This window comes from Protopterus annectens, chromosome 1.part0 (assembly GCF_019279795.1).
Source record: "Protopterus annectens isolate FY-2018-M chromosome 1.part0, PAN1.0, whole genome shotgun sequence".
Taxonomy (NCBI): domain Eukaryota; kingdom Metazoa; phylum Chordata; order Ceratodontiformes; family Protopteridae; genus Protopterus; species Protopterus annectens.
In genome coordinates, this window is record NC_056725.1 from 1,690,470,265 (window position 1) to 1,690,496,330 (window position 26,066).

At 39.5% G+C, this 26,066-nt stretch overlaps 1 protein-coding gene across 2 annotated transcripts in view; it reads left to right on the forward strand.

Moving 5' to 3' along the window:
• Nucleotides 1–26,066, forward strand: part of LOC122799515 (TRIO and F-actin binding protein) — a 3,126,988-nt gene that overhangs the window by 2,841,513 nt on the left and 259,409 nt on the right. The window lies entirely within an intron of this gene.

Genomic DNA, 26,066 nt, shown 5'->3' on the forward strand with positions numbered 1-26,066 from the left:
TTGATGAATATGGATACACCCCCTCCTTTTGTGGTGTGGTCCGGGTTTTGGGGCCGAACGCATGATATGAGATGAAACCTGATAGTGCCGGGGTGCTCTCAGGAGCCTTGAACCAGGTTTCAGTCACAGCACAGACATCGATGTTCTCCATACTGAGAAGGGCCTCGAGTGCGTGCATTTTGAGATTTAGACTTCTGGCATTGAGCAGCATTACCCTTAGTTTCTTCACGTTTTTGTTTTCTAGGGTGGTAGGTTTAGAATTTGAGCCTTGCCTAAAAAGGCACTATGGGGGTGGCAAGAGCCTTAGCCAATATCCGGAATCCCAGGGGTGACAGGTGCAAGCCGTCCCTTGCGAAGCAGCGTGGCTTGTCGAGCATGTCATCTCAGGCAGACAGGCACTGGATCCCCTTTGAATGACACCAGAAATTAAGCCAATTGTTAAAGCTGATCATCTTGTCACTATATTGTGGCATCATTCGTGGTGAAGGAAGGATACTGCTCAGGGTCAGGGTCATACCTGCCTGGGCTACATAATCAGAGAGCTCCTCTATGTCTCTCTTCATGTAGTCCAGGGACGTCTCAGGTCGTTCACACCAGCATGGACAATGACTGTGTCATACTTGTACTTGCCGTGGAGTGACCTGAGTGCTTGTGTTATGTGGCGGATTCTAGCGCCCGATAGGCAGCTTACTGTGACCTTCTCCTTGTTCAGCCTGGTGAGTGGGACGAAGTGGGGGAAGAAGGTTTACACCTCAGCTACTCTAGCTATGAGAGCACTAAATTGTCAATTTCACATTCTGAAATACCAGCAATTCCTAAGGTTTACACCTCAGCTACTCTAGCTATGAGAGCACTAAATTGTCAATTTCACATGCTGAAATACCAGCAATTCCTAATGTCTCAAATAAAACAAAAGATGAGCACACACCCTCAACAGTCTGAATTCAAGGAAATGCAGGATCTGTTGCATGCAGCTGAACAGGTGGGCAAACATACTTTACAATGTGGATGTGATTCCTTGGAAGCTTCCTGTAGAGCAGCTGTTACTGGGTCTGTTATATGTAGGCATGCTTGGTTAAAGGAACAAACTCTGCCTGATCATGTTAAAGCAAAGTTACTAGATGCACCCTTACAGCAGGATGTCTTATTTGGGGTTAAAGCAGAAGAGGTTTTAAAGAAAATGGAGGATAAGGCAAAATCTATGCAGACGGTCAAAGATTTCTTACAGGTACAACCCCCACGCTTCAGCAGAAATTGGCCAGCAAAAAATTGGTCCTTTCTAGCTTCTGACAGACCACAGAGGGGTAAATACATACGCCCAAGGGGCAGAGGACAAGCACAAATCCCTTACAAACCTCGCCAATGGGGCACTGCAACACAGAAGGGAGGAGAAGACAGGTCCCAAACTACTAGAAGACAAACACAATGACTTAAACCTCAAACTGCCAAGCAAAAATCTCTTGGCAGCTCCCTTGGGAGGAAAATTAGCATTTTTTATAGACAACTGGCGCATCGTCACAAATGACAAATGGGTCCTAGACATTATCTCACAAAGATACAGATTCCATTTCCACACCTTGCCAAGGATAAAAGGAATGCCAAACTTGCCACAAAATCAATGGGCAGAGGCACAAAAACAAATTACAGCTCTCATGGACATGAGAGCCATTCAACTGGTACCTACACAGGAGCAAGGCCGAGGATTTTACTCAAGGCTCTTTCTAGTCCCCAGAAAGGTCAATGCTTGGAGACCCATTCTGGACCTTTCAATTCTAAACACCTTCTTGCAAGTACTCAAATTCAAGATGCTAACACTGCAGCAGCTTCTTCCCATGTTGGGCAAGAAAGCTTGGCTAGTAACGTTGGACCTCAAGGAGGCATACCTGCATGTCCCAATCAGACAAAATTGCAGAAGATATTTCCGTTTCATTGCAGGTTCAACCCATTACCAACTCTCTGCACTGCCCTTTGGCTTATCTACTGCACCCAGGGTCTTCACAAAATGCCTGGCACTGGTAATTGCATACTGCAGACAAAGAGGAATTCAAATATACCCATACCTGGACGACTGCCTCATCCAAGCAGAAAGCAAGGACATTCTCTTACAACATCTGACTTTTGTAAAACACCTTCTAAGTTGCCTAGGGTACACAGTAAACGAAAATAAATCAAAACTAGTGCCCTCACAAAATATGACATTCCTGGGTGCCAGCTTGAATACAACGGCCCAGATGGCTTATCTGATGCCAGACAAACCACTACAATTAACTCAATACTTCAGAACAATGGCAACAAAGACTCAACTCCCTGCAAGAAAAATTCTGCAGGCCTTGGGCTTCGTGGCATCTTGCATACTACTAATACCATTTGCAAAACTGCATATGAGGAAATTACTATGGTACCTGAAAAGCATATGGACTCAACACAGCCACAGCTTGGAAACAATGATACCTCTCATTCCCTGCCTTCAACAGGAGTTTCTATGGTGGTCACAGGCATGTCACCTCAACAAGGGTCAGCCTTTCACCTTACCCCCAGCCAGGCAAACTATGACAACAGATGCATCGGACTATGCCTGGGGTGCACACATGGCAGGACAGTGCGTTCAAGGCATATGGACTGCAGATCAAAGGAATCTGCACATCAATCAAAAAGAGATGCTAGTTGTACAGAATGCTCTGACAGCCTTCAAGGACCTCTTACATCCAGGACAGCTTATAATAAGGACAGACAACACCACAGTAATGTGGTACATAAACAAACAAGGGGGTACACACTCCTACCCTTAATGCAGGCAAGCAATGACCTTGTGGAACACAGCACTGGCTAACCAAGTTCAATTACAAGCTCAATTCCTGCCAGGAAAGAAGAACACATTGGCAGACGACCTAAGCAGAAACATCATGTATCCCCACGAGTGGAAACTGGATCCACAAGTATTTGCAATGATAACTCAAAAATGGGGGCGCCCAGACATAGACCTGTTTGCCAACCCCGAAAACTATCAGCTATCAAAATTTTGCACAAGGACATTTCACCATCAAGCTTGGAAAGTGGACGCACTCTCATTCAGTTGGAAAATGCTGACAGTATATGTCTTTCCTCCATTGCCCCTTATCACAAAGGTGCCGCTGAAAGTCAGAATGGAGAGACCTCGAATGATACTCATTGCCCCGGACTGGCCACGCCAGCACTGGTACCCACTACTAAGGAACATGGCCCAGGGCCCACCATGGATTTTACCACAAATTCCTCATCTACTCACACAGCAAGGCAGTCAGATTCTACACAGCCAGCTCAAAGCCTTAAATTTGGCTGCATGGCACATCACCTAAGCAACCAGCCAGCCCCTCTTTCACAAGCTGTTATGGATGTCATTCTGGAGGCCAGGAGGCCCAGCACCAGGAAAGCCTACTCAGACAAATGGAAAAGATTTTGCACCTGGAACCAAGCTAAAGGCCAAAATACCATTCACCTTAAAATCTGATACAACCTTTGTGGTGTATTTGCTTATAGCTGGAGGGATGTTTTGTATGTGCTAAGCTTTTATTATTGGTACTATCTACTGACCATCTTTTTGGGGCACCTGACATCTGGGGCAAGAAAAACTGAAGAAAATGGCATTGGATGCCTCTTGTATACCCCTGGCGAACTGACGCCAGGGAAGAAGCGACAGCAACCGACGCCGGACCAAGACTTTGGAATTCAGGCTGACTGCGGGACCGCCTGACGACAGGATAACCCAAGTGTGATGATTGCAGCAGGGTATACACTCAAACATCTACATTTATGGTAGGTATGAAACTGTACTTTTAATGTAATACTTTCTGGTTGAAGTTTATGAAGCTGGTCATCTTTAACTACTAACAAATTGCGGTTAAACCATAAATTTATACTTTGTGTCTTTATCTAAGAATTGTTGTTGACACTGTAGCTTGACTATTGTTGCAGAAATCTGACATAATCGTTTTCTTTTCCTTAGGCTGTAAATGGATTAGATTTACCTGTCCCTCCCCTTTTCAATAATTTGTCTTGGTCAAAGAAGCAGCAGTTGTTGCAATAAGTACCAGAAGGAAGTTGCATATGATTTCACAGAGGACCAGTCTGGTGTTCAGAGAAACTGCTGAAACAACTGCACACATGAAACAGTGGCAATAATACTTAAATCATATTTTCTTAAGGGTGGTGCAGCGACACAATGAAGAGCTTTGGTGCCCCGAATCAAGTTATTTGGTTCACTTCTCAGTTTGCGTGCCTTTTTTTGTGGAATCTGCATGTCTTATCTACGTTCATGTGACTTTTCTCCATATGCCCTTGTTTCCTTTTACCTCACAAAGACATTCTGCAGAATTGTCCATTAGTATATGTGTGTAGGGGTTGAGTTAGTGGGGTATAGTGGCACCATTTCCAGAAAAGGTTTGGTTGTCTTAGAATAGGCTCCAGAGTCTGCGCGCCTTGAATAAAGCGAGTTTTCAAAAAAATGGACACATGGATAGATTTTTTCTATGTATGCGGCATTCTTATAGTTGAATTAAAGGGAATGAGAAGTACTTGAGTGGTGATTCAAAGCAATTGGCATGCGATTGTAGATGCCACAGTATAGATTTTTTGCTTTATTTAAAAAAAAAAAAAAAAAACGTTCAAACTTGAAAGTATTCGCTTCTGTTTCATGCACAAAATGAAACAATAAGCCTGTTTTTTTAACTTAATACCCTCCGATGTCAGGCAGCATTTGGCATTACTGGACTGCCTTGGAAAAACTTGTACATTTGACATGTAACCTGGTTCATATCACTTTTGGGCTAGTGGTCCTTCAGCTGTAATCTAACCTCACAACATTTATGGACAGTCTACCCTTTATAATGTTATCACTTAGTTGTAGGATTTTTTAGCATTCAGCCAAAATACCATCAGTTCAGGTAGACTGGCATGTGATGTATGACATTTTAAGGGTGCAACACATCTCCTGACTGGACTGATGCTGTACACCTCTGTAATTATTAGAGTTTAAAACAAGTGCCAGAAGAAAGATCATAAGGGCCCAGTATGGTGATAGAACCCAAAGCTCTGTGAACTTCCAGTATCAGAGATAACTCTTCAGTATGCTCAGTTATCGAACATAAAATGTACTGGAGTACCATTGGCCACTGTGCTACTGGGTTCATTCAAGAAAGAAGAGGAGCAACCCAGTAATCCCTTTTCAGGTTGCTGCAGTTGAAGCCAATTGTTTCCAGTTTACTTTGCTGGTCAGAAGTAATGCTGATGTGTGGTCCCATGTTAATATCCATTTCTTCCTTTTACATGTTCCCATTACTCCACAAGAAGTCATTGGTGGTATATGAGACATTACTATTCTTTTACCCACAGTACTTTTTTAATTAATTAATCTGCTTTTTTGTGAAACTTTATATACTGTCATCCCCCCTGACTTGTCATAAACAGAATGTAGTTAAGTGTCATCTAAAGAAATGTTTACATTGGATATCAGTTGGATGTGGGTCTGAACTGGCATTTTTGAAACAGGCCGATGTATTTTCTGTCATCATTGTTATCAAATGTAATGTTGAGAATGGATACCCATTTTAAATACTAGTTATGTCTTAAACTTGAGTATAATTCCAAACACAAAAAAGGTATTGTATTTGGAATGCTATGCAAGTCTCCACCATAAAATGTAGCGTTTTTCTGCATGATTATGATAGTGTGCATGTCTGCGGAGTACAAGCATGGCACCTTTCATTTTTATATAGCTTGTGTATGAAATTCACTATGTCCCCCATATGCACACCTCCAAAAATCTTAATGGCATTGTATGGCTAACTAACTGATTTCGGTAACAAAGTGAGTTATATAAAGTAGATGACATGTCTGTAGCAACAGTTTCCTCAGCGTGTGTGTTTGTGGTGTGTTTGTTTGTGGTGTGTGTTTGTTTGTGGTGTGTGTTTGTTTGTGGTGTGTGTTTGTTTGTGGTGTGTGTGTTTGTGGCGTGTGTGTTTGTGGCGTGTGTGTTTGTGGCGTGTGTGTTTGTGGCGTGTGTGTTTGTGGCGTGTGTGTTTGTGGCATGTGTGTTTGTGTGTGTGTGTGTGTGTGTGTGTGTGTGTGTGTGTGTGTGTGTGTGTGTGTGTGTGTGTGTGTGTTTTGAGTGGCTGAAACAGACTAAATTAAATATTTCAGAAAGAGGCAAAGACTGAATTTTGTTTCTGTTATAGACACTTGAAAACACCACACACATTCTCTAGGGATGGGAGCTTTGCGCTGTCTTGAATAACTTTGACAGAAGCTGCTGGTGAAGCTTAAAAGTACAAACAACTTTACTAGAAGTATACAAAGCATCTGAAGATTCAAAAACACAATAGGCTGTCTAGATAACATTTCAGCACAGTGCATAGCCTTACTTTCTGAACATAACTGAAAAACAAGTATTTGTTATAACAAAATGTCTTGTTACTTACTGGATTTGTCTTGGAGAAACCACCTCTCAGAATGAAAAATAGGTTAGGGTTTAGAAAATGGCAGGTAATGTGTTCATCAAATCATGAATACCCTTATTCCACTGAAGACTGAGTACAGTCGTTTGTCTTGGTCAGTGCTTGTCTGGACTACTTTAATGCCCTTTAAGTTGCAGCTGTTGCAAATGCTTATGTCTGGCTACTAACTAGAATTTCTAGATAATACCATAACATTTTCTGGTTCTTCAATCTTTGTGGTGGCTCCCTATAAAAGAAAGAAATGCCTATAAAGTACTGCTGGCTTTCAGAGTTCTTCTTAACCAGGCTGCCATGTATCTGAAGAAGGTTCTCGTTACCTGTCAGCAGTCTATTCAGCTGCCAGGGGGCTGCTGGCAGTTCTCAGGACGAATTTGCAGATCTCTGGGTTATATTCATTTTCATATTGGGATCGTTGGTAGCTTTGTTAGTGTTGTACTGTGAATATGTTTAGGAGGTTTCTCAATGCAGACCTCTTTCATTAGGCTCAAAATTATCCTTTTTTATTTTAACTAGTACCTGTACCAGTGATGGCGTATGTGTATTATACACTGCATTTTATCATCACCATTAGTATTTTTTCATTTTATCTGTTTTTATTTATTTGTTATGTGCACAGTCTTTTATAAGCATATTAATAAAAGCTGAGTGAGTGAAGTAATGTTAATGAATTGCTGTGATACATTTGGGTTGTTCATGTTTGGGTTCAATGTAATAAAAAAAGATATATTTGCAAAGGTGAGAGTATGCCTGCATTGTTATATTTTTAGTAATTTTTAGTAATTTTGAAGCAAAATTTTAGCATTATTGTCTTACGGATTTACCTCATAAGCAAAACTGAAAAACTTTCATCCCTTGTTTGGAATGTGCTTTCTTTAAGTGATCAGCAAATTGGTTAACCCTTTTTGTATGTATCTATATCTATTTATATATATATATATATATATATATATATATATATATATATATATATATATTATTATCATTTGATCAAAATCCTCAAAATATTGAAAACCTATTTAATAGAGCATTATTAGAGTTTGAGTTTCGGGTTTCGTGCAAAGTGAATTCAAATGAGTCCATCTCTGGAACATGAAAATAAACTATATATATATATATATATATATATATATATATATATATATATATATATAGGTCCCCTTTGAATGGTCATTTCACAATGTCGACATTCATATGGCTGAGACCATATGATTGACATTTGAAATGTTGACCATGGGGAACTGGCATCTCCCTACAGTGCGGAATAGAAAGATTTCCACTTACGCACTGTAGTGAAATCTCTGAGTTGGTATGTTTAAGTTCTGGGGGTTGTAGGGGGCGAAGCCCCTCTGCTAGCAGCGTTAAGGTAAGTTTGTTTTTGTTTTTTAGGTTCTAATTGTATGGTCGACATTTCAAATGTCGATCATATGGTCTCGGCGATATGAATTTCGACATTGTGAAATGTCGACCATGTCAAGAAGACCCATATATACACACACAGTCTACATATATGTGTGTGTGTGTGTGTGTGTGTGTGTGTGTATATATATATATATATATATATATATATATATATATATATATATATATATACACAAACACACACACACGTACCCATATACATGTATGTATATACAAACTCTGTGCATATAAATGTATACATCCACAACCCCTTTTTCTCAGTTTTGCACATGATGTTGGGGTGTCACATCAGTCATGTACAGCCTGTATATATATATATATATATATATATATATATATATATATATATATATATATATATATCATTTAGAGGAGTTGTAATGGTGATAACCACAATGATATGTTGGCAGCTCATAACACTGCATTTTTTAAATGAAGGATGCCGCTGGGAACAGCAGTGATTTTAGCACAACATTTATTAAAAAGGACCATTTATTTGCAGCTTCAAGCAGTACATCCTTGTGAGGGGGTTTAAAGTTTTCAGTAGTAACTGGGCTGAGATGTCACTTTTCTACAGCATCACAAGGGACTGACCAACCTGCTGCAAAAATATCAGTAGTGTAATAAATGGATGCATCTCCAGACAGCAGCAGGATAAATTAAGGCACTAGACAGGCGAGAGACTGCTGCCTTAAAGTCTGCTCTGCTCATAGAAATAGCTTGAAAGGAGTATATGACTGCTGCAGTATAAATCTTGCAGAGACAGTTTATATTAAGAGCAAGGCAAACATTAAGGTCATTAAGTGGTGTGTGTGTGTGTGTGTGTGTGTGTGTGTGTGTGTGTGTGTGTGTGTGTGTGTGTGTGTGTGTGTGTGTGTGTGGCCAGGCATTAAGGAATGTTTGCACTCTGGGGGCCTAAAAAGGCTGAAAGGAAAAGTGCTAGTGTTATTTTTGGAGATATATTCATATGGAAGTTTGGAATGTAAACGATATGACAGCATATGCCACAGGTATGAATGTTAGCATTATCATTCCTGTACCAAATTTTTGATTGAAAATACAGTAACAGTCCAGGTTTGCAGTAAAACACACCAGCATAGGTATGCAATTTTGTTTGAAAAGACCATGCTCAAACACCAGAATGCAAAATGCAGAACAAATCAGGAGTTTTTAGCAGATTGTTGCAAGCAAGAAAAGGACAAATGAAGGTATGAACCAGGCTGTAAACTGTTACCTAGAAAAGTCCTTTGCTGGTAAAATGAGCTTGAATGAGATCAAACTCTAGACATTTATTACCAGTGACTGAATTACTGCCATTAGCAAATTCTGAAAGAATTTGTATCAGAAGACAGTCTTAATTGCAGACCTCAAGCTTCCCTCTGTTACATATTATCAGGTTACATATTATCAGGTCACATATGCATACCCTTCAATTGCATTTTGTTCTTAGAATATTGTAGCACCCTTGAAACTGTAAAATAAATCTGAATACAAGTAGGTTAAATCCATACCTTTAATCAACACAGTGTTAAAAGGCACATCCTGAACTCTACAATCCCTAAACAAAATGTTACAGAAGGTGAAGAGGGAACACTGCATCCATGAAAATTGTAGATGTTCTTTGTGTTTCACTGTTGCAGTCATTACATTTGGGTAATCTGCTGGCAGGTTGCCCTCAGTCAGCCTGAATATCAAAGTCTTGCATCCTGCTTCGGTTGCTGTCTCCTCTTACATGACGTCAGGGGTATAAAACATGCAGCAGACGCCATTTTATTCCGTCTTTTCTTGCCGCGCGGTGCCCGAAGCAGAAGCAGTTCGCATGTGCCGGTCGGCCAACTCCTGAAATTTTCGCATTCGAGTTTCAGAACCAAAGTCTTCAATTAAAGCTAAGTACCCCATTGGGGAAACTTTTTTTTGCTCCTTACCGATGTCAGTAAAAGTTAACAATTGCATTACTTGTGGGAAGCAAATACCTCATAAGGATTTTCATTTGTACTGTATTCCTTGCCTAGGCCCAGATCATAACATGCCTCGCTGTCAGTTTTGTGCTAGATTTAACCAACGCACTATTAAGCGTCGGTATATTTTTGCTTCAAAATTTTTCGGATCCAGATTTAATTACCCTGAAATGTCGTCGGATAGCAATCTCACTACCCGAGTACACAAAAACTGCAAAGAAAAAGACAGACGGTCGAGGTCCAAAACCGACGACAAAGCTTCTCCTAAGCCAGTTGCCGGTTCGCCGGTACTCAGTGAGGCACTTTTGCAGCCTCTGATACCCTCTACTTTTGAGTTACAGGCCTCTACTGAGACCCATGCGGACTCCGGTACGCTGTGAGATTCTCAGAGTATTGAACCCAAGGATGTCTCTCCCTCAGATGGGTCCGGAGCTGCTGAGCAGGCACCGGCTTATGAGGGTGTTTTCAGGCCTCAACATTTTTATATAAAACTGACGCCAGCTTCAAAAACAAAAACAAAATCAACTTCTAAGTCTAAAAAAATGATGCATGAGCCATGTGCTCAGGCCCCTATGCCTAAAAAAACAGATGATCAAAATGGCTGAGGACTTAATTATCTTGATCAGGGGTTCCCAACCCCCCCCCCCCCCCGGTAAGAGGCCTAGGCAAGACACTGATTATGAATCTTCAGATCAGCTTTCTATTTTTTCTGATTTCTCTTCTGATAAGGAATTTTCTATACCACCCTATGAGGATTCAGATGCAGAAGAATCCATTCCATCTGCATCTCCTCCTGAGGATTATTCTTTTGCAGAAACCTTGCACACTTTAAGGGAACATTTTCATTGGGAGATTCAGGATTTCTATGAATCAAAAAAGACGCTTAGGGATTTCCTTCTTCTTCCTCAGCATAGGCCTCTGGCTATACCTCCTGTATTAGACATTGTTGATGTGTTTTCGGAATCAAGCATGACTCCTGATTCCCTATCTCTGACTCCTAGTAAGCCAGACAGATATTACAGGGTTCCTGACTCCCACAAATTTCTATTCAAAAATCCTGCTGCTGATCCTGAAACTATCTCACAGGGTCCCAAAGGTGTAAAGGCCTCTACAGCCAAAAATCCTACCCCCTCTGATAGAGATTCCAGGGTGCTGGATAGATGGGGATAGAAGGTTTATCCGTCTGCAACCTTGGCAATTAGGATCTTAAACTGCCAGTTTCATATGCTTAAATATCAACAGCATGTTATGGGCCTATTGAAACAGAAAATTATGTTGATTTCTGATTGTGTGGAAAATAAAGAATTACAGGAATTATTGCATGCAGCAGAACAGGTTGGAAAGCATACTTTGCAATGTGGTTTTGATTCCTTGGAGGCCTCTTGCAGGGCCGTAGTTACTGGATCTGTGATTAGAAGGCATGCCTGGCTCAAGGAGCAAAATCTGCCTGATCATGTTAAAGCTAAATTGTTGGATGCACCTTTACAGCATGATACTCTGTTTGGTAATAAGGCAAAATAGGTTTTAAAGAAAATGGAAGACAAAGCTAAATCTATGCAAACTGTAAAAGATTTCTTACATGTGCAGCCACCCAGATTCAGTAGGCACTGGTCTACTAAAAATTGGACGTTTCCTGTGTCCAACAGAGCGTCTCAAGGCAAATCCAGGCGCTCAAAAGGCTCTAGATACCAATCACAGGGCTCTTACAGGTCAAAGCAATGGGGTGCCTCTACCTCCAAATCTGGAGGAAACCAAGCATAACCCTACAGTAAGCAGTCTCAATGACTTCCCTCTACCATCATCAAGCACTTATCTTTTGGCAGCCCCCTTGTGGGGAAAATTAGCACTTCATGCTCAAAATTGGCAGTTAATTACCCAGGACAAATGGGTATTAAACATAATATCCTAGGGGTACAGATTTCATTTCCATACTTTGCCATCTCCAAATGGTTGGCCAGATCTGCCACAAAATCAATGAGCAGAGGCTCAGAAACAAGTTACATCCCTCATGGATATGGGGCCTATTCAACTAGAACAGGAAAAAGGACAAGGTTTTTATTCAAGACTATTCCTGGTACCTAGAAAAGACAATGCCTGGCGTCCAATACTGGACTTATTGATTTTGAACACGTTCTTGGACATTCCAAAATTCAAAATGCTGACTTTACAACAGCTACTGCCCATGCTGGGCAAGAACGCTTGGTTAGTGACTCTAGACTTAAGAGGCATACCTGCATATCCCAGTAAGGGAATTGTGCAGAAGATACCTCCGCTTCAGGGCAGGTTTTGTGCATTACCAATTCTCTGCACTCCCGTTTGGCTTATCTACTGCACCCAGGGACTTTACAAAGTGCCTGGCACCAGTAATTGCATTTTGCAGACAAAGAAGCATACAAATCTATCCTTACTTGGACGACTGTCTCATTCATGCAGAAAACAAGGACATTCTTCTTCAACATCTGGCGTTTGTAAAAAAAAAAAAAAAGGCTTCTAACATGCCTAGGGTACACAATAAATGAAAAGAAATCACAACTGATACCCTCTCAAAAAACTACATTCCTGCATGCAAGCTTGAGTATAACTGCTCAGATGGCTTACCTTACGCCAGACAAACAAAGGCAACTGACTGTATACTTCAAACAGATGGCAACAAAAACCCATTTATCTGCAAGACAAATTCTGCAGGCTTTGGGGTTCATGGCATCCTGCATTCTACTAATTCCATATGCAAGACTGCATATGAGGAAACTTCAATGGTATCTAAAAAGTTTATGGAGTCAACATTGTGGCAGTCTGGAAACAATGATTCCTCTCATTCCCTGCCTACAACAGGAGTTTCTTTGGTGGGTAGAGACATGTCACCAAAACAAGGGACAGTCATTCACTCTACTCTACCCCCTGCCACCCAAACCCTAACTACAGACCCATCAGTCTATGCTTAGGGGGCCCACCTGGCAGGGAGATGCATTCAGGGCATATGGAACCCAAAACAAATGCATCTACATATTAACCAGAAAGAGATGCTAGCTGTTCAGAATGCCCTGACAGCCTTCAAGGACTTACTTCATCCAGGGCAACTACTGATAAAGACGGACAACACCAAGGTTATGTGGTACATAAGCAGGGGGGTACACATTCCTACCCCCCTTTGCAGACTAGCCATGGCATTGTGGGACACAGCCTTGACTTACCAAGTACATCTTCAAGCTCAATTCCTGCCAGGAAAACAAAATACTATGGCAGATGACCTAAGCAGAAATCTTATGGACCCTCACGAGTGAGACCCTCACGAGTGAACAAGAAATTGGATCCACAAGTCTTCAGCATGGTAACACAGAAATGGGGGAGCCCAGACATAGATCTATTTGCCTCTCCCCAAAATTATTAACTGGACAAATTCTGCACAAGGACTTATCACAGACAAGCATGGAAAGTGGATACCCTATCCTTCAGTTGGGAAAGCCTATCAGTCTACGCCTTTCCTCCTCTGCCTCTTCTCACTAAGGTCTTACTAAAGATCAGACAGGAAAAAAACAAAAATTATCCTAATTGCACCGGACTGGCCTCGCCAGCAGTGGTACCCAATTCTAAGGAATATGTCTCAACTCCCTCCTTGGTACTTGCCTCAAAAACCTAATCTACTGTCTCAGCAGAAAACTTCCTGTGCCCTGACTCTGTCCACACTGCTAAGCTTGCTTATTACTTTTTTCAGTAGGAAATTATTGCCAGTGCAGTTTGTGGGCAGGCAATGATTGTTTTAAGAGATTCTTACTTCTTTCTGTTTGCAGGACCATGGAGTTAATGCAGATAAGTTTTGTGGGCTTACTCACTGCGAACAAATTATTGCTTTTAAGTTTCTGCGGTTGATTAGATCCCAGGCAGTTTAACTCTGTGAGTTGAGTTCTTGGTGAGTTAAATTTCTTGGAATAGTAGATGAATCCTTGTAGATAACCAGTACATTAGAAAAAAACAGCTGAAAACATGCCAACTTTTCTGACAGTTCCCCAAGTTGCTGTTTTAAAGTGAACAGGTAATCTACTACTAATCAAATTTCCATCACATTTGGGATATCCCTTTTTTTATGAGGAGCTAAATAAATGTGTTTCTGACAAATTCATCTTAGAAAACAATTTTTGTTCAGTGAATGTTAGGACTTTCTGACAATATTAGGAATAAAATGTAATGTACTTAACTGTGTTTGAGGACTAAAGATTACTTGATTAGTAGAGGTACTCATACAAGTTTTTGTATGTAGCTTTGGTTCATAGTTGTGTTAACCAGAGTTGAGACACAAAAATGTTTGGATTCTTGGCAGTAGTTGTAAATTTATATTTTTGTGGGACATTAGTACACAGGATGCTTAAACCTTTCTAGACAGTACAAGTCTGTATTAGCAAACAGAATCTAATGTAGGAGGATGCTGTTGAATAATTGATCATTTTTCTTGGTAGAGCTAGTATTGGACATGGAAACATAAAATGGTAGTGAGGAGTATTAAAATAATAAAAGATGTAAAAATACAAACAAAAATTCCAAGGACAGTTTGGTTATCTAGCATGTTGTCCCAGACAGATTTGTATCCAAGATGTATCCCTTAAAGAACTTACAAGATGAAATATAGTTTTAAATACAATAATATGTACCCCCACAGCTATAGTCCTGCAAGGAAAAAAAATACTTGACCAGTACTTCTTGAATTCGTAGTGTACATATGAGGCAGACATAATGTTATCCTCTTTCATGTTGTGTTGTAGACCTATATAGGGGAGTTAAAATCAGAGTTACTAGAAACGAAGTGCTGGAACATCAGACTTTTACAAGTCTATGTTTTCAGTTTAAAAATTTCAGAATTAAAGGCAAATTCAATCTACTTGTCATTACGATTCCAGATCTTCTGTTTTGCTTGCTGTTTGATACAGAAAAGTTCTACAACTTTTAAGAACAGCCATACATGCATTTAAATTGTTAGGAAGTATACCATTCGCTCTGACTAATTGATATATGTGTGTTAATAATTCTTAGGTTGTTTCAGGAAGATGAGTAATAATTCCCAACTTGCAGTTGTCCACAAACTGAACTGTTGTACTGGTGCATCATTCCAAATATTAGCATGGCTAGAGTGGTACTATAACTTCCTTGGACCCGGATGTCATACCCTTACTTATAAGTTGCGATATATATAGAATCATTTTCTTACTATCTTAGCTACGTGTTAGTCAATATGTTCCCAGATCTTTAAATACCAGGTCAACTATTAAGGGTGTTTTCTTTTTGCTGGAGTAATTAACTTTGGTTGATAGTTTCCCAAAGAGAACTATAATGCATTTCTTAGCATTGAGTTTTAATCCATGTCCTTGGCATCAGTCATTTGTCTGTGTTAGACCCTCTTGTAGGATGCCTGTGTCATGGGCAAAATCTATGATAGCTCCCAATTTACAATCAGCTGCAAACTTGGTGAGCCAGAGGCCTTTAACATTAGCTTTGACTTCCAAGAAGTAGATGCCAAACAGGAGTGGGCCAGCACAGAGTCCTGAGGTACTCCACTGGTGACCAGTATCTTGGAGGGGGAGTCTCATCAGTCCTGTCATCTTGGGTCCTGTCTATGAGTGGGCTCAACAATCCAGCAAGTTAAGTAGGGATTTCTACCTAGTTCAGAGAGTTTGTCAATACTACCTGAGTGTGGGGTATTGTATTGAATGTCTTAGCCAGGTCAAATCAGGTCTTATGCACCATTTCCCTCTCATCCATTGACATAGTGACCCTCTTGAAGAAGTCTACCAGGTTAAGTAGGCAAGACCTTCCCTTAATAAAGCCAGACTGGGATGGGTCCAGTGTCTGCAGGTTGCCAATGTCCTTTTTTTTTCTTTAATCAAAAACTTATTTATTAAATAATCACTATATGACATAAGCAGTCATGCATTTATATAAATGAAAACAAACCATATTGACATATTTTCAGTTGCAAACAGTATACATCACTTATGGTCTATTTAGTCATTGTCAGACAAACATTACACAACTCATGCCTTCTCTTAAACATCATTCATCTTCAAAAACATTATTCTTCATGTATTGTTCCCACAATTCCCATTTTTTTCATGTAATTTGCACCTATCCTTTTCTAAAGAACCCACTTCCAGTTGTTTTTTCTCTGTTAATATATTCACTGCTTCTAGCACAATTGGTATAACTTTGATTTCCATTTTCTAGTAATTACTTTTTTGGCAGCCAGCAGAATTAAATTCAGCAACACCTTTCTGTGTTAAGGCAATTCTAATTTTAAATCGCAGCTCAAAAAAATTTCTTAGTTACAGCAATTTGCTTACTTGATATTTCTGATAGAGAAGTCTGCAGGGAATTTTTAAAGTCTGCCAACTTATCTAACTCCCAAAAATATGTCTCAATTATGAATTTCTTACCCATCATACCTCCAGCGTTTGCAATCTATCCGGAGAAAATTTATTTGAAGTCTGCTTAGGGTATAAAAATACCTATATACTTCCAAACAAAGATCCTAAATCTTCTAGGTGCTGTTGCATATTTGGGAGCCACATATATATTCCCCAGTGTTTCTTTGAGTTCCTTTTCCAATCTCTCTTCCCAATTCTTTCTAACCTCCACCGATTGATTCCTATTATTATTATGAAATATTTTATATGCCCTACTAATTTTCTTTTTTGCAGCAGCAGCTTCTGTTCTAGATTCTACTAAAAACTCTACCAGTGATGGTCTTTCACTCAGTTCTTGATAGGGAAGGCAGTCTGTGGCCTGCAGTCCAAATAAATTCTTTATCTCTTTCCATTCTATTACTTTTCCCTTTCTAATTATTTGCGCCCAATACCTTGGTTCTTTTATCAATTTTCTCCAGTAAATTCCAGCCTACTCTTGCCTATTCTCTGTACAACTAATTGCAGTCATCCCTATCAGCAGTATCTCCTTTCTCCATCCTCATGTTGGCTTATTTCTTGGAATATTTTCTGCTACTTTATGAATATAACATTCTGTATGGTTATTGTTCTTCTTAAGGATCTGCATCCAAAATGCCAGTCTGTCTTTGTTTCTTAAGCTTCCCCCCATTCATCGTCCTTTTCCATTTTGAATTCTTGCTTTCTGCTTGTGCTATGTATAGGAACCTTAACCATGTAGCTCTGAAATACTCCTTCAAATTGGGTAATGCCTAACCATCTTGTTCTATTGGAAGCATCAATTTATCCCATTTGACTTTTGTCTTCTAGCCCTCCCAGAAAAAAATCCTTCAAGCCTTTATTAATTGCTATCCACAACTTTGTCTCTGGTTAATAAAAATATGTCCAACCTGTGTATAAAACTAAAGGGACTAAAACATTTTCACTGTTTCTATCTTGTTATCCACACCTATAAAATAGAGCTTCCATTTCTCTCAGTTTTTGTATTCTCTTTTGTTTAGTCTCTTCCCACATGTCCTTAGCTGCCATAACAAAATCATTTTTAATCCATACTCCTAAATACTTAATTTTATCGTGTCCCTATAAATATGGATATTGTATAACCAATCTATGCATGGGGTCATAGTTTACAGCTATTGGCTTTGTTTTATATTCATTAATTTTGTATCCCAAAAAGACCTGAAAGTGTTTCAGAATGCTATACAACACTGAAATGTCCTTTTCTGGTTTTATCAGATGTAAAATAAATATATTCTGCAAAGAAAGACAATGTTTCTTAACTACCATACCAATTATACCCTTGAATTTCTGAGTCTCTTATTTTCTTTGTCAGTGGTTATAAATATAACACAAATAAGAAAGGAGGAAAGAGTACACCCCTGCCTGGTTCATGTACTGAAACAAAACTTAGAGAGAACCCCTCCACATACTTTAATTTTCACCTGCAATCCCTCATATATCCTCCTAATCAGCTTTATAATTTTGTCAGGGAATGTAAATGCTTCTATTACCCTAGTCATAAAATCCCAGCTTACTGTCTCGAATGCTTTCTCTGCGTCAAGACCCAACAACAGTAGTGGTATTTTCTTACATTCTGTTTCCCTCTGTATCATCATTGTTCTATTAATATTGTAAAACGTTAGCCTCCCCACCACATTGATCCATTATCTATCAATTTTGACATTGCCTTTACCATTCTTTCAACCATTATAGAAGTAAACACTTTATAGTCATGGTCTAGAATAGAACCGAGCCTGTATGAAGCTGGATCTGATGGATCTTTACCCCTTTATGTATTACAGCTACCACTGCTTTCTTCCAGGGTGTTGGTACTTCTCCTCCTCTTAAAATACTGTTAATGAAAGCCATCCAGATCTGTTACAATTTCTTCTCTCCTAGCTTCCAAACTTTCACAGGAATACTGGCTATTCTTGGGGACTTTCTTGTAGATTGATTAAACATCGGCATTTTTATCTTATCTTCTAGCTTGTTAGTAATCTGCCTCTGACCTTGGCATGTTTAATTTTTCCATAAAGGTTACGGTTTGTACTTTTTCTTGATTGCTGCATTGCTCTGCTTTATAGAGGTTTTCATAAAATTTCTGAAATAATTCTAATACTTCTACAGGATCTCTTGTTTTTTTTCCCCTTGTTATAGGCTCCTTAAGCTTGGCAACAACCCTTTCTACTTTCTGTGGCCTGAGTCATTGTGCTTGTTTTTGTGCTCTGGCATTATTATTAAAAAACAGTTGCTTAACAGCAATCTTTCTAAACTCATGCATATTATCCAGATACCTCCTTACTTTCTCTTTAGCACTCTGCAGTTGCGCCTCTTCTTCTTCTTTGAGAATTCCCCCTGTTCTGCAGTACTTTAACCTGTTAGTCCCTCTAAACAATTCTTGTAATTACTTATCCATATCTCATTTTCTTTTATTTCCACCCTCTTTTTAAACTCCACTTTCATTTTATCGTACAACCTCGTTATATTTTCAGACGAAACTGCTATATTCCCTAATAACTGCCAAATAATTTCCACTAGCCAGTCCTTAAATTCCTCTCTTAACAGATAGGTGGGGAAGTGCCAGTGTCCCAATTTTATTTCATTACCTTGCATTTTTATTTTAGTTATTGATTGGCACAAGATCTGAAATAGTTATTGGATGCATATGAAAACTTTCAATTAAGTACACATATTCCTGCAAAATATAATTTCTGTCTAGCCTAGCTCAGTTTTTGTACATTGGGGAATAATATATAAATTGTCAATGAACTAATACTACTGAATTCACATATTCCATACCAGATATTTTCATAAACTTCTTCAGAAATCTATCCTCTTTTGTTATATTTTTCCTTCTAGGCCACCGAGATACATCCTCACCATTCAACCATTACGAAGCTTAATAGTGCGTTGGTTAAATCTAGCACAAAACTGACAACTATCAATGTCGTGGTCAGGGCCTAGGCAAGGAATACAGTAAGAATGAAAGTCCTTATGAGGTATTTGCTTCCCACAAGAAATACATTATTAACTTTTTCTGACATCGGTCTGGAGCAAGAAAAGTTTCCCCAAAGGGGTACTTAGCTTTTAATGAAAACTTCAGATCTGAAATTCGAACACGAAAATCTCAGGAGTCTGCCAACTGGCACTTGCGAACTGCTTATGCTTCGGGCACCGCGCGGCAAGAAAGACTGAGGAAAATGGCATCGGCTGCATCTTTTATACCCCTGGCGCACTGATGTCAGGGAAGAGGCGACAGTAACCGACACCGGACCTAGACTTTGGAATTCAGGCCGACTGAGGGTAGCCTGCCAGCAGGATAGCCCAAGTGTAATGACTGCAACAGTGAATACACTTGAACATCTGCATTTATGGTAAGTGTACACAACTGTACTTTTCTTGTTTATGCTCTTAGCATTGAGCAGTAAAACCTTAGAGTTGCTTTGAGGTCTTTTTTTTTTTTTTGCTAGATTGGTAGTTTTGTGATATTTGTCATTGCCTAAACTTTTTTGATTTTGTCATTGCCTTAAAAAGTCTCTAAGGGGTGGATAAACATTCAGACAATATCCAAAAGCCCAGAGGGGTAGATGAAGACCAACCTTGGGAAAGTAACATGGTCTGTTAACCATATTCTTCCATGCTGACAGATATTGGACCCCCCTGGAGTGACACCAGAAAGTAAGCCAAATATTAAAATCAGTAATTTTTTGTTCAAACTGTGGCATCGTCCTTGGTGAAGGTAAAATGTTGCTGAATTCAATGTACATACCTGTCTGTGATATATTCAGAGAGATCCTTAATGTCTCTCTTCATATTGTCCAGTGAGGTACTCCTCAGATCATTTATACCAACATGGACAATGATAGAATCATATTGGTATCTGTGGTGCAGTAACTTGACTGCGTGGATCCTGGCTTCAGATGGACAACTGACCATTGTCTTCTCATTGTCCAGCCTGGTGAGAGGGGCTGCTGTGTCGTACAATGGAATCCCCTATGACTAGAATTTTTGATAAAGTGTTTGCTTGCCTTATAGGCTTTGCCCTTGGGGAGCCATTGAGTGTAGACTTATGTGTGGTGTTTCATATTGCTTTTATTGTCTGCATTAGTGATTGCTAAGAATAGGTGTGTCATTCAATGGCTTTAGGAGGTATTTGAAATTGGGAATGTCTCCTTTAAGTGCCACAGCATAAGAAAGTCTCTGTGTTTTCTTGACAACCTTATCTGTAAGAGAGATTTTTGCCTTCAAAGAAATTGTGTATGTGCATCTCTTGCATACTGTGCTAGTTTTATGTATTAAATGGTAGTCTGAGAACATGAAACAATTGCTACATTGTCTCAGGATACCCATATTAACAAGCTGGCCACAGCAACATTAGGAAATTGCACATTGTTGTTTATAAACACTCTAGTTTCATTTTTTCTTGCACTTCAACCCCCTTATTCTATCCCTCTTTGTATTTCTTGTGACAGTATCCCCACCTATAGTATAATTCATATTGTTCTGTTCCATGTCTGCCTAGTCTCTTGTTTCTTCAACATTTGATTGTTTATCTGCTCCCCATCACCAGATCCATCTGCTTTGCTCTATATCACCCACTGAAAAAACATCAGTCCAGCTCCTTGTACAATTGATCTGTCCTGCAGTGATTTACACCTACTGTAGTGTGTCTGTATTACCACATTATTTTGCAAAGCTGTAAGTATCCATAACATGTGACAAATAATTTGAACTGTTCCCTTTTATTCAGTAAATGTATTTTAGTACCATACTAAGACACTCCCTATCCCCCATATTCCCAGTTGAGCTCTCATACCAGGTAGTGCTTGTTTGATATGCCTGAGGACTGTTGTCCTGTAGTGAATTCATTTTATGCTCCCTTTACCATTACTGCATGCACACTCAGATTACTCAGAATTAGTCACATGGTCTTATTAGTAATCCATACTGAGACAAACCATTTAGTCATGGGCTCACCCATCTTCATGTCTGCAACATTACTGTAGTGTGCAAGTATTCTGGGACCATGCCATGTCATTTTGTACCTTTGTGTCTTTTCTTATTAATTATTGAACAATTTATCTCCATTTTGTGTATTGTAGCTTGACATTGGTACTCTCCTTTTATAACAGTATGTGGAACTCTGTATTGCTCAATGTTGCTTTAAACTGCATGCCTATTTTAGAACCTGTGCCACATTCCTTTGTATCTTATTTTAAAAGGGATAGTGCTGTTCCCTACCCCCCACCCTACTGACATCAGGTGCTGTTCTGGGTCCCCTCATCCACTGTGGTTGTTGAGGAATGAGCTGCCATCATACAACACACTGACAGAGTTTAGTTAGTGCTACCCCTGTTCCTCTTTCCAGGGCACTATTGTACGGTGTCCTTAGCACTTGCAGTATTCATGCTACTTTAACCAATATGCAAATTAGGTTGTATCACCTACTCATTTTTTTGCCACGGCTTGGGAGAGGGTAATCTAACGTCACACGGTTCCCTAAACCTCCAAGCCCCACCCAAATAAAAGGCAGTCAGTAACTCATTGTTTTTGTCCTCATCTGCTGCTCCTCTGGAACCTAAGCCACTACCTGAACGATGAAAGACATACATCCAGTTATTGGATTGTATTTTGATGTGCAGTTAAAATCCATTTTGTAGACTCTCTTGCATATGTACTTAAACAAGAATGGATGGTTATTTATTGTGGTATAACAAAAAATCCTAAATATTAGTAAAAAGTAACTTGTATAAAAAATGAAGGCCGTGAAAGTACCCTAGTACCAGTGTTTAATCCTGCAGCTGTGTTCTGCCTCAGACACCCCATGCAAAACATTGCTGCCATTGGACATAATATTTATTTATTTATTTATTTTACATTTGTTAACCGGGCTAGTCTGGCTGGATACATGTCCATTTTCAGCAGAGGCCCGAGGAGAAAAGCTCCACTATCAGACTAAGACAATACATGAGGAATACTTTACTAAATAAATCAATCTTTTTTTTTTTTTTTTTTTTTTTTTGTAAACAAAACAAAAAACAAAAATGTACAAAGACAAAATACAGTTTGTCTGAACTAATTTAACTAGGTAACAAACAGAGTTCAAACACAGTACACATTATGTGGCTGAGGAGATAAGCTCAGGTACCAAAATATAAAGTTGAGTTAAGGATATCTGTAGTAAAGCTAAATAAATTAATCATCGGTAAGAAGGCTAGAAGACAGAATTGGTAGTTAGCAGAGGGAAAGAAAACTGGTGGTTAGAAGTGTTAAAAAAAGCAAGTTAGAAGGTAAACAGGTAGATAGGTAGTAAAGTTAAGGGAAAAAGGGGATAAAAGATAGATAGAAAATGTGGATAGAATATGTTTACATAGGGTAAAAGCATTTTAACATAGTTAAATGTTAAGAAAGTCAAGTTGAAAAGGAGAGTGAGGAAGCAGGATAGAGATGAAATGCTATGGTAGTAGGGTAAAGATGGTCTAGGTATGGCTGAAAAGTAAATAGAGAGAGGATGGCTATATGATCAAGTAGGCAATGAGATTAGAGAAAAGAGTGAAGGTCCAGAGAAGGGGGCTGAGGATGTTAGTCTAGGTAAGAAAGGGAGAGGAAAGAATAGCAAGTAGCAGACTGTTTAGAGTAATGAACAGTACTATGCTCAGTCAGGATTGGAGCAGGGGCAAAGCCAGTGAATTAGTAGGTGGTTTTTTATCTGTTTTTTGAAAAGGTGACATGATGTTAGGGAGGTCAGTTCAGTGGGAAGTTTATTCCAGTAAGAACCGATAGTGTTTGCAAATAGGGAATCACCTGATTTGTTATGAGATTTCAAGGTAGTAACTAGTAGCTTGTTGGCTGATCTGAGTGTCTTGAGATTCTTATAAGGTGTGATGACATTATTTAGTATGGGTATATTGGAGGGGTAATGAAGAATTTTGAAGGTGATGATTAGTTGTTGTAGGAGTATAAGGTTTGGGAGTTCGAGCCAGTTGAGTTTCTTTAAGTTAAGACAGTGGTGAGTTAGGAAAGGTGAGCCAGTGGCAAATCTGGCTATACTGTGGTAGGCAGTATTCAGTTTCTGAAGATTGCCTTTAGATAAGTTGACAAAGGAGGGGGAGGCGTAAGTTAGTGTAGAGATAAGGTGAGTTTGGGAAAGGGCTACTCGGGAGGATGCAGTGAGATAAGGCTTTAGCCTGTATAGGGCACCAATCTTTTTATTAACAGTTTTGATAGTTAAATCAATGTGACAGTCAAAATTAAGCTGGTTATCTATGGTGACGCCTAGGAGTTTAGTGCAGTTGTCAGGTTTGATGATAGTGCCATTACAGGATGTTATAGAAAAAGAGATAGGGGTGGATTTAGAGGTAGGGGTAAAGAGTAGTAGTTTGGGTTTTTGGGATTAAGGAGGAGACAGATGTGTTGAAACCAATTTTCTGCTGCAGTAAAGACTGCTTGGGTAGTGGAGTGGAGTTCTGCTGGGGTAGGGGCAGAGCAGATGAGAGTGGAATCATCTGCATATTGTATGCATGTGGATGTTGGTAGGGAATTGTGCAAATTGTTGATGAAAATGGAGAAAAGTAGGGGGCCTAGGATAGATCCTTGTGGGACACCAATAGTGACAGGGAGTAGAGTGGATAGATGGCTGTCCCACAGGACAGCTTGTTTTCTATTAGTCAAATATGAATTGAACCACTGTAACGCTTGAGAATCCAGTGATAGAGATTTTAAGGTATCAAGGAGAAGTTGATGGTTGACCATATCAAATGCTTTTGAGAGGTCCAGAAATAGTGCAGATGAGAATAGGTTTCTATTTCGATTTTTATTTATGGTATCAGAGAAGGAGAGAAGGGCAGTAGTAGTGCTGTGGTAGGGTCTAAAACCATGTTGAGAGTCTACAAGCAGGTTGTTATTTAAGAGATAGTTTAGGAGTTGATGGTGAATACAGCGTTCCATTATTTTCGATAGAGGCGATAGAAGGGCAATAGGTCTAAAATTGGATAGTTCATTAGAGTTTCCACCTTTGTGGAGTGGAATAATGTGGGAGATTTTCCAGCAGGATGGAATTTTGGATTCTGTTATGGTTCTGTTTATTAAGATGGATACTGGGTAGGCTATTTCTTTTGCAGCTAATTGAAGGTATTCAGCTGGAAGTTTGTCAAATGAGGGGTGCAGGGTTTTAGTTTAGACAGTAGTTTCTGTATATAGGTAGTTGAGACGGTTTCAAGTTTTAGTGAATAGGTATTGTTGGGGATGGGGGTAGTTTGGAGGGAGGGGGGTGGAGTCAATGTGCTTGCAAGTGAGTTTACAGTTTGAGAGAAGAAATTGTTAAAGGTGTTGGCTATGATGTTAGGTTGTTTTTGTGCTAAGCTAGCTGGGGTAGGTGTTTTGGTGTTGCCTGGGTGGAGTAGTTTATTAATTCCTGACCAGAATTTTTTAGGGTTTTGGTTTTGGTTTTGTTGGTATTGAAAGTTGTAGTTTTTTTTGTCTAGGATGACAAGTTTCTTTGTTTTGTTTCTTAGATGTTTGAAGGTTTGATGGTCAGTAGGGCTTTTAGTGGATCTCCATTTTGACCATGATTTATTTCTCGCTCTCATAGTTTGTCTAGTTATAACAGAGAGCCAAGGAGCTGCTTTGGATCTGATTCTGACTAATCGGGATGGGGCATGTTGGTTTAGAATTTGTAAGAAGGTGTTGTTGAAATGCGTTACTGCTTCATCTATTGGGAGGTATTTTAGAGTTGACCAGTTATATTCTTTGAGTTCAGTTTGAAAGGATGTGAGATTGAATGCAGTTTTGTTGTATTTAGTTCGATAAGTAGTTTGTTTAGGGATGTTGCATTTTTGTTTGGTGATAAAGGTAAGGAGGTGGTCACTAATATTGTCAGGGAGTATACCTGTTTTATAGGAGAGGGGATTGTTGTTGGTTAGTATCCAGTCTAGGATCGTTTGTTTGTGGGTGGATTTATGTATTCTAGTAGGGGAGTTAATGGTTTGGTGAAAGTTAAAGAGGTTAAGGTGTGTGGTGGGTTTGGGGGATATGCAGGAGTTCCAGTCGATATTAAAATCACCTAGGATTATGGTTTCCTGGGGGAATGTGCTAGAAATCCAGCTTAGGATATTTTCCAGGGTGTGGATGTTCTTGCCTGGGGGGATGTAGGAGCATATTATGTTTATAGCTTTGGTTTTGTTAATTTGGAGTTTGGTGGAAAGAATTTCAGCATTTCCTGGTGAGGGGGGGAAGGAGTTAATTAAAGCCACCTGAAGTTGGGATTTGAACAGGAGGGCCACTCCTCCACCTTTTTTATTAGGACGGTCTTGTCTTAAGGTACTATAGCCTGGGGGGGTGAATTCATTGTCTTTGGTACTAGGTTTAAGCCAGGTTTCTGTGAGACAGAGGATATCAAAGGCATAAAAATCAATTAAGGCATGGAGTTGAGTGACTTTGTTGTTAATGCTACGACTATTAAGATGAGCAATAGAGAGGGAGTCAGAGGAAAAGTGTGGGTTAGAATAACTGGTAGTTTGTTTTAGAGGGCTTTGATTTTGGAGGGTATTGGGGCCAGGGTTGGGGTGGATATCTCCATATATAAGTAAAAGAGTTTGGGGTGGTTGTAGGGGTTTTGTATATTTGACTGGTATTAGAATGAGTCTTTTGGAGGTTGTGAGTTGGTAGTGGTGGGCTTTATGGTAGAGAGGGGGGAGGTAGGGACAGGTAGCTATTATATTAATATGTGATTGTTTGGGTAGGGGAAGTGTAGTTGTAGTATGTTTGGTTGAAGTAGG